This window comes from Manis javanica, chromosome 9 (assembly GCF_040802235.1).
Source record: "Manis javanica isolate MJ-LG chromosome 9, MJ_LKY, whole genome shotgun sequence".
In the NCBI taxonomy this organism is placed as follows: domain Eukaryota; kingdom Metazoa; phylum Chordata; class Mammalia; order Pholidota; family Manidae; genus Manis; species Manis javanica.
Genome location: NC_133164.1, coordinates 107,702,904 through 107,711,785, shown reverse-complemented (window position 1 = coordinate 107,711,785; position 8,882 = coordinate 107,702,904). Strand labels below are relative to the sequence as shown.

At 41.9% G+C, this 8,882-nt stretch overlaps 1 protein-coding gene across 10 annotated transcripts in view; it reads left to right on the top strand.

Moving 5' to 3' along the window:
• Positions 1 to 326: 326 nt before the first annotated feature.
• CCDC68 (coiled-coil domain containing 68) overlaps positions 327 to 8,882 on the top strand; it is a 39,806-nt gene continuing 31,250 nt past the window's right edge. For 3 of the 10 annotated variants that reach the window (XM_037016393.2, XM_073213096.1, XM_073213092.1), the window contains exon 1: positions 329 to 528. The gene's annotated coding sequence lies outside the window, so the exon portion shown is untranslated. Of the gene's footprint in view, positions 529 to 5,628; positions 5,755 to 6,337; positions 6,445 to 8,882 lie in introns of all 10 variants that reach the window. The other 7 variants (XR_012121225.1, XR_012121224.1, XM_073213095.1 and 4 more) reach the window with 6 other exon arrangements.

Here is an 8,882-nt window from a genome sequence, read left to right as displayed (position 1 = left end):
TGTCAAGTTTAGGTAACAGCAATGAACCAATGTTGATCCCTTAGTTTTGACCCATGTGCCTTGTACACATGTAAGGTGTGAATATTACGGGACACCGGCCCAAGGGTTCACAGCACTCAGTACTATCTCTGCAACTTTGTCGTACATCTAAAATGACTTCAAAATGAAAATGTTTATTATAAACCACAAACGCTGATGAACTTGAGAGCAAGCAGAACTCTCTCGGACAGCCGTGGCAATCCGCCTTGGGCTCCGCCGAGGAGCGCGCGGCGGCGCCGGGGGCGCGGGGCGGGGCGTGCGCGCGCCCGGAGCGCAGGAGGCTCCTCCCCGGAATCACCGCGCCCGCCGGACTCTGCCCGGGGCGGGTCCCTCAGGGCGGGGCCCGGTCTGCCGGCGGCGGGGCCACCAGAGGCCCGCGGAGGCGACCCTGGCCGGCGCGAGAGGAGCGCCGGGACCCCGCGTTGGCGGAGCGCCCTCCCGGGTCGGGGGGCCTGCCCATCTGCCGGCGGCGCGCCCCGGTCACCCCAGGTGAGTGGCTGTCCTGGTGCCCTTGGAGCCACTTCCCTCACCGCGACTCGGCGCAGGTCGTTGGTGAGGAGGCTGTTCCTCCCTGTGCGCTTCTCTCCTGGGCTCGGATGCGCTGGGCCAGAAGGCTCTGCTCCTCCGGGAAGAGAAAGAGTTGCTTTCCCCTCGGAAAGGATGGCCCCTCCTTAGCTCGATGCACACCTGCTTTTTTAGGTTGCTGTTATGAAATCCCTTTGCCAGGGGTCGCCGCGATTCAGAGGCCGTGGAGAAGGCCCTCCGGAAAACTCGCTCGTCTGTGTCTTACCCTTCATTCATTCGTGCGGGCTTCTGCAGTTGTAGGTGTTCCAAAAAGAGAACAGCCCATTGGTTGACAGTTTCCACTGTCATGGGCTGTTAGAGCTGGAAGTTACAGAGACCTAGGCAGTTGTACAAAGGAACAGTACTACTGAAAAATAGTACAGGACAGTGCAAGGTAGTTTCTGGATTGGCTGACGACATGGCTGTGAATTTCCAGCCTTCTGCAAAAGGAAAACACACACGCACACACACATATAGAGAGCATAAGAATCAGAAAAAGCAGTTAGCCCCAAGCATAACCGAAGCTGTTTATCATTATATTATAGTTTTAGGAATCAAAACCTCCTTTACTTTATTGTTACATATAGGCTAGATGCAGAGTCCAAAAGGGAATGATTCTGCATTTGCAAAAGAGAAAAGATAACCTGTCCTTTCTCTGTTACCTGATGCTATTAAATATTCAGTTCTGCAGAAGCTTGGTTTTTCAGAAATATGATCCGAGCTGGAGTCACAGGTACCCTGGCAGACACAATTGGTGCTTTGTTTCCTGTTGCTTACCTGTCCCCCACCTCTCCCCCTGCATGCTGGGAGTTTTGAGAGTGAACATTACTGACCCAGAGGAATTTGTGCCTAAGGCAGGGAATACCTGTGTGGTTTCTCAGCTGCTTCCAAAAGATTGAAAAAGCTTCCGCGTCCCACGACCCTGGTGAACTTCGTAAGAAGGTTCCCACTTTTGTGACTGGCTAAATTTAGTATGTACACCAGCACTAACTAAAAGGAGACTTTTAACATACAGACACCGGTGGTATTATTCACCTTTATGATTTTGTGAATTAATAATAGGCATGCTATTTGTTACCTTACTGATTTACAATGTGCTGGACAGTGAGCTTGAGTTGTAACCCAAATTCTGGCCAAAGCTGAAAAATGGGAGCTACATTTGGCCAAAAATGAAAAATGAGGTATATATTTATTTGCTTGGGATAAGGACTGATACAGGACAGAACTGAAGCTTTTGAAGGACATTTAAAAGTTTTTTAAAATAATGGTTTCAAATCTTTTTCACTGAGATATTTACATCAAAATTACATGACAATTTATTGACAGAAAAAAATTTTGTGATGGCAAAATGTTACTGTCAATTTAGTAACACATCTAAGTGAATTTACATTTTACTAAGTATGAAAATTGTGATTTTCTAGATGGGTTTGGAAAACAAAAATGTGTGTGTACATTCAGTTTTAGAAAATATTTGGTCTGTGGACTTGTGGGCCTATTCATGCCTTCTTTGAACCGATATTTACTGTGTGCCTGTTGTGCAGGGTACCATGTTCTATGTTGGAGATGCAGGGGAATACATCCTTGTGTAAATAAGACACATTCCTGTCCTCATGGAAATCCCCCAGCACTGGAGTCCTCCAGGACACCCTGAGACCATAAATTAGGAACCACATCAATGTTGACAATGACTGAAACTAGATTTGTTTCAGATCACACTCTCTCTTACACTGATTTAAATATTCAAATCTAAACGTTATGGAGGCATTTATGTGTTATTTAGGTTGGTAGTTTTCCCTTTTGCTGAGGGTGGGGAAGAACTTAGGAATCATATTCTGGGTTTAATATTATGATATACTGAGATATTAAACCTGAAGAATAAATATCAATTCCATGCAAATTAAACAAAAACTAAACCTGTGGTAGTGGATACCAATGATATGGGGGAAGAAATCAATGACTGAAAAATTTTAAGTCAAGAAGATTCTATCCATCAAATTAGTTTTTCCTGTAAATTAGAAATCTATGACTACAATTATATTTTCCCCCAGAGGAAAAGACTAACTTTGTTCAAGGCTTTCTTGCTTTTTTTTTTTTAAGCAGCTTTATTGGAGGCATAATTTATGAAGTATAAAGTACATCCGGAGAGTGTACAATTCAATGATTTTCAGTAAATGTACAGAACTACGTAGCTGTCTCCACAATCCATTTTCATCATCCCGGAAAGATCCCACGTGCCTGTTTGCAATCACTTGCCATTCAGCCCCAGGCAACCACCTATCTACTTTCTGTCTCTTTAGATTTAATGTTTTTCAGGCATTTCATACAAATGGGATTATATAATATATGGTCTTCAGCATCTGGCTTCTTTCACCTAGAATACTGTTTTGAGGCTCATTCAGATTGTAGCGGTAGCTGGATCCTTTTTATTCCTAATACTCATACCATGGTATGTCTCTACCACATTTGTTCACCAGCTGGGGGACATTCACATTTTAATGGTAAGACAGATACTTTGGACCAGCTTCCAAGGTAGAATATTAAAAAATAACTGACAGAACCCAACCTCTTACTTATATTTATGAAAAATATATTCCTGGTATGGATTACTGGTACTTTCTGAATGTGATATAACTGTGACCTTTCTGTGATACTCCCATGAAAATCGTACACAGTGTACTCGTCCAAGTCCAAGAAAGCATCCGTCGTTTAGCATTCTAGGTTGCACTTGGAAGATGTTTAACTCTTGGCATTAATATTTATAAAGAGCATACATTTCCTGTGCTATATTTTCTCCACAAATGGCATGCCTTTAGAGTTGGGGAATTTCAATGATTGTTTGACTTAACAATGATAATTGAAGTACTCTTAAAAACATGAATGCTTCTTAATGACTCATATTAGTGGCTCACATCATAAAGGGTGAGTCATGCATAGTGTAAGGCAAAAAGTGGAAGGGAGTGCATCTGGATTTATATGATTTAGTTTTATCATTTTGTAGTTTCTCTGGCTGTGCTGAAGAGTGAGCCTGATACAACAGTTTTGGTTTATTTACCAAAAGAGGCACTGGTTTGAGCTCTTAGATCAGAGTAAATCCAAAACAGAAGAAATGTCACTCCTTTTTTCTCATGGACCTTAAGAGCTAAACCAAAATTTTAAATGATTTCTGGTTCCTATGAAGGAGTGGTGTCTTTCTGTGTATAGTCTAGAGTCTAGAAAACAAATCAAGTAAGAACTTTAAAACACTGCGAAAGCATTGACTTTTAGTCCACTTCTTTCAGGAATCAGGAACCTAGAACCTTCTATAAAAAGTTGGGAGATTTATGAGCTAAAGAGAAGACTGATGCCTGTAAGTTACTGCTGAAATTGCAGTTCCTACTGGTGAAAAAAGAGAGCATTAAAATAACTTGAAGGTCTATTTTACTGATGACTAAGAATGAAAAGAACTTAATTTTTAAACTTCTAAAATTAGGAAACAGAGTCTTCATTAAAAAATACAGTTTTCCAACGTTGGATGTGCTTATTTGGAGCTCAGTTTTTCTGCCTGACATATGAAAACAACTTGCTAAAACTCCTGGATGGGAACACTGTAGTCTTGAGGATCTGTGATTAGATGAATTTATCAGTCTCTATTGGTAATGTTTCTTCTTTTTAACTTGGTAAGGGTTTAAAAATTTCTAAAACAGATGCAGTTTTTCTAGTCTTACACTGACAATATCATTCCAAATGTCCTCTGAGGCATACGCCAATTACAGGAGTCCATTTTCATCTGTCTAGCCTCCATACACTTCAGAACTGAGCGGGCACACTCCCTGTATTATTTCCAGTTCACCAACAGGAAGACGGCTCGGCTCCATCAGCCTTGAGCTGTAAACGGTCTTCTAATGTGTTTGATCCGCTCACTCACTCATCTTTTATGTTGACACAATCTGGCATAAAGAACTTAGTTTTACCCAGAATGAGAAGCTCCTTCTCATCTTTGTATCTTTCTGTTATCGCCTGGATTTTAGTAGGATCCTGAGCTCCAATCAGTATGACGTCTTCCTGATGAGGAAGGGTGCAGGCAGGTGGCTGCAAAGCATAGTGTCCAGGGTGCTTCCGGTGGTGGCCATCCTGAATAAGCTTTGTTATCACTGACCCAATAGTCTACATGCAGATGGGCAACTGCGAAGAATGAGAACTTGTTATACATTTAGGAACCTATTAGGGAAGGGATGGGTAAATGAGCTGAGTTCCAGGTTCATGAATTAGATTTAAATCTTGTTCTACATATTCTTACATGCTTCTTATATAGTCTTAAATATTTCCTCCTACTTTTCTACCTTAGTAAATAATAAATATGATTAACTTTTTTAAATGTTTAGGATTTCCCTGGACATCTGTCACCACATTGAATGTCAGGCTTCAATGACTAGTGTAGCAGCAAATTTCTCCCTACCTATCTGCAGCTTCTTAACAATCCTGATTCTGCTGCTATTTTTTGACATTATAATTCTGTGGGTCAATAATTTGAATGAAGGAAATGAAATCCAGCTAATTGTGGCTTCTGGTTAATTACAATAAAATCAATGAATGTCCTTAGATTTTGAAATTGCAATTGCAATTGCAATTGTACTTTGCTTTTTTTTAAGGTATTTAAAAAAAAATAAAAGTATATCTTTCTATAGATAGACATAAAAATAGATGTAGATATATGGATAATTATACCACCACATACTATAATGGTTAAGTAATGATTTTTTGGTAGATGGCATAATGCTTTGTCCATAGTATGTGTTTGCATATTGTGTTTGTACCAATATTTCAATTCTTTTCTTCCCAAAACAAAATAGCTTTTATTTCACACCTTAGAACTTTCTACAACTCTGGCTATGGCATAAATATATGTGTGTGTACAGATGAGTAGCATTTACAAGTGAATAAAATTAATTCTACTTTAAAAATCTTAGATTATTACTTAAAAAGTTTGTATTGCTAGGGTTCAGAGTTCACATGCATGTCTTTGCATCTCCGGTACGTCATTTTCAGGTAACCTGCACGGCCACCTGAGATTTAGCCAGCTGACACTGGATGTCACCATTGTGCTGTGTGACATAGCTGCAGAGCAGGTGTGCGGTTTAATATTCAGGAAACAGCCTCTTCAAGTGTTTGGAGGTGTGTTAGCCTTTTTCCCCTCCTGTAATCTAAGTACCCTTTCACTGTAGCACTTTTATTGTAACTTACTTTTTCAGTTTCTAATATCTGAGCTCTGTATCATAGTGATGGGGAATGATGAAACAACATTTAATGTTGTTAGCTCAGAACTGAGAAACTGAAAACTCAGAAACTGTGCAAAGAAACCATCAGGGCTCTTGGTTGCAAACCAGAAAATTGACTCTGGCTAACTTAAGTAGAAAAGGAATTTCCTGGAAGAATTGGGAGCAGCATCCAGAAATGGTGGGAAAACTAGGTTTGGGAATGGGAGAATCCAGGGTGCTGGTACTTCGGCAAAGTTCAGGCTGTAGTTAAGACCGTCTGGCATTGCCTCTGGTCAGGAGATACAACCACTGGTGTTCCTGCCACTGGACACACAGCACCTCTCTGTGCCAGACCCCTTCCCTTCCCAGAATGAGGACGGGGTTTTCACTGCTTCCAGCTTCAGCTCACCTAAGGGCCAGTCCCTTATGGGCATTTGCAGGTGGGAGTCCTCTGTTGCCCCAGGGAGGGAGGAAGAACAAGTAAGGGGCCTTTCTTGCAGACCCATACAGATGGTGGCTCTGCATAGCTGAGAAGGGGATTCACGCGCCAGACAGCCACAACATGCCACTCTTCCACCGCGGTCCTGTTCAGTCGGCACCCGCCAAGGTGAGCTGAGAGCACCGCTGTGTGCTCAACGGGACCTTTGCCTGCTCTGTGGACTGACTTGGAGTCAGCTGTATATGCCTGTGGCACCCAACAGTGCCCCCGTTTGCTGCACCCTTCCTTTCCTTCAGCCCAGAGGGAACCGCACCAGCCAGAGCTACAGCTGTTTCCGGGAGCTAAGGAGACAACTCTGGAGGTCTTAACAGGTTTCAGTCTATTAAGAAAAAATCCTGCTATTAAAAGAAAAAGAAAAAAATATGCTAGGCAACCGTGCGCCTTGTTTTTAGGACACTACTTCACTGCTTCAGGCAGGTTCCTGCCTCTGCTCTTGCCTCTCCTTTGCCCGCATTCTTTTTCTCCCAGAGGACCACACAGCCTCACCTCCTTTCATTCGAGTCTTTTGCTTAAATGCCACCTCTCCAGCTTGGACTTCCCTCACCACTCATCCAGAGCAGCACCTTCTTCTATTCTGTTACCCTGCTCCACTTTTCACCATAACGCTGTCACCACCTGTCCCCTAAACATTATGTCCCCTAAACATTTGCTGTTTTGTTTAATGTCTGTTTCCTCCTCTGAACTGTAAGTCCCACGAAGGCAGGATTTCTGGCTCATCTCTGTGGGCACAGCTCCTGCCCCTGCTGTGCCTGATCAGTATTTAATGTATGGATGAATGAGTGAAGAATTAGATAAAGGAAGGAAAACACTTTTGTTAGACTCTCTAGAATATAAGCGGTGCCTGTACTCATTTCCTAGGGCTGCTGTCACAAAGCACCCCAAACCGAGTGGCTTGAACATAATTATTTCTTGTCTTACATTTCCGGAGGCTGGAAGTCCAAGACCAAGGTGCTGGCAGGGTTGTTCCTTTTGGGGACTCTGAAGGAGAATCTGTTCTATGCTGTCCTCCAGCACCCGGTGGTTTGCTGACAAGTCTGGCGCTCATTGGCATGGCGAAGTATCACCAGATCTCTGCCTTTGTTTTCACATGGCATTCTCTCCGTGTGCATCTGTGCCCAAATCTCCCCTTTTGGTGAAGACACCAGTCTTGTTGGATTGGAGGTCCACCCTACTCCAGTGTGACCTCATCCTAACTAATTACATCTGCAATGAACCTATTTCCAAATAAAGTAACATTCTGAAGTGCTGGGCAATAGAATTTCAACATATGAATGGGAGGGCAGGACAAAATTCAGCCCAGAACAATGCCTGTGTCTTTATTGTATCATGGCTCAGCCATCCTTCTGTCATTAAACAGAGAAGTAGGTTTGGTTACATTACTCTGGGTGCCCGCCTGGTCACGTGTTGGTTTATCACACAGGTGGATTACCGTTCACAATAATGTATAATTGCTTTGTAAATTATGAAGTATTCATTAGCTGTTCGCGTAATCAGTTTGGGATGTTGGTGAATTATTGATGCATTATCAAGAAAGACCCAATACCATGGATTTGCTAGTCTCAAAATCCTTAAAGCTGATTTTCCTTTATAGCCTAGCTCTATCTGCAGACTGTTTAAATATTAGCTGGCTGTCATTATTATTATCATTCTTATTATTAGCTGGTTATTATTAGCTGTTAAATATTCTTCTCTATCACTCAAACCACTTGTCAGCAGTAATTGTGGATAATGGTATCATGTTTTATTCACTCCTTCAACAAATGCATGCAAATCATTTATTATGTGCTAAGTACTGTTATAAGTGCTTGGCAAATGTTAACTCGCAAGCCACCCTGTGTTGTTTATTATTTATGTTATTATTAATCATTGGTGACTAATATTATTACTGTTATCTGCATTTTATTGATAAGGAAAGTGATGCACAGAGAGGTTAAGGAAGTTGCCCAAGGCCACCCAGGTGCTGAGTGGCAGAGTCAGGCCATGAAACTAGGCAGTCGGCCTCCAAACCTTTTAGTTGTAAAACACTTACCTCAGAAGTCGTCTCATGGAAAAATTCAGTGTGTGACAGAACAGAGCAGAGATGCTTTGGTTCAAGTCCAGACGGCAAAGCCCTATTGCTCGTCGCCTCCCGTTCCTGTTTTCAAAAGCCCTATTTAAGAAATAACACCAATTGGCATGATGCCACTTGTAAGCTGTCTTCAATCCACTCTAGCGTAAACAAATAAAATTCTTTTTTCACTTTAATTAATGGATTGTGTTTTCTTTTGAAAATTTTATCTCCCTAATCTACTTCTGGCAGAAATAAAATGCTAAGATGGATTTTCCCCAGGATGATAATGCCATATGGCAATTTGGACTTTGCTGGCTTAAGTTCCCCTTGGGTTTCTTTGTACAAATCAAGGATTGTGGTCATAAAAGTTTTCTGAGCCAGAGAGAAGTGGAATTTCAATTCACATGAATAGAGTTGGATATAAATTTTGCAGATAGTCATGAGCTGTGCTCTCTGTCATAGGCTGCTTGTCTTCTCTGGTTATTAATAATATAAA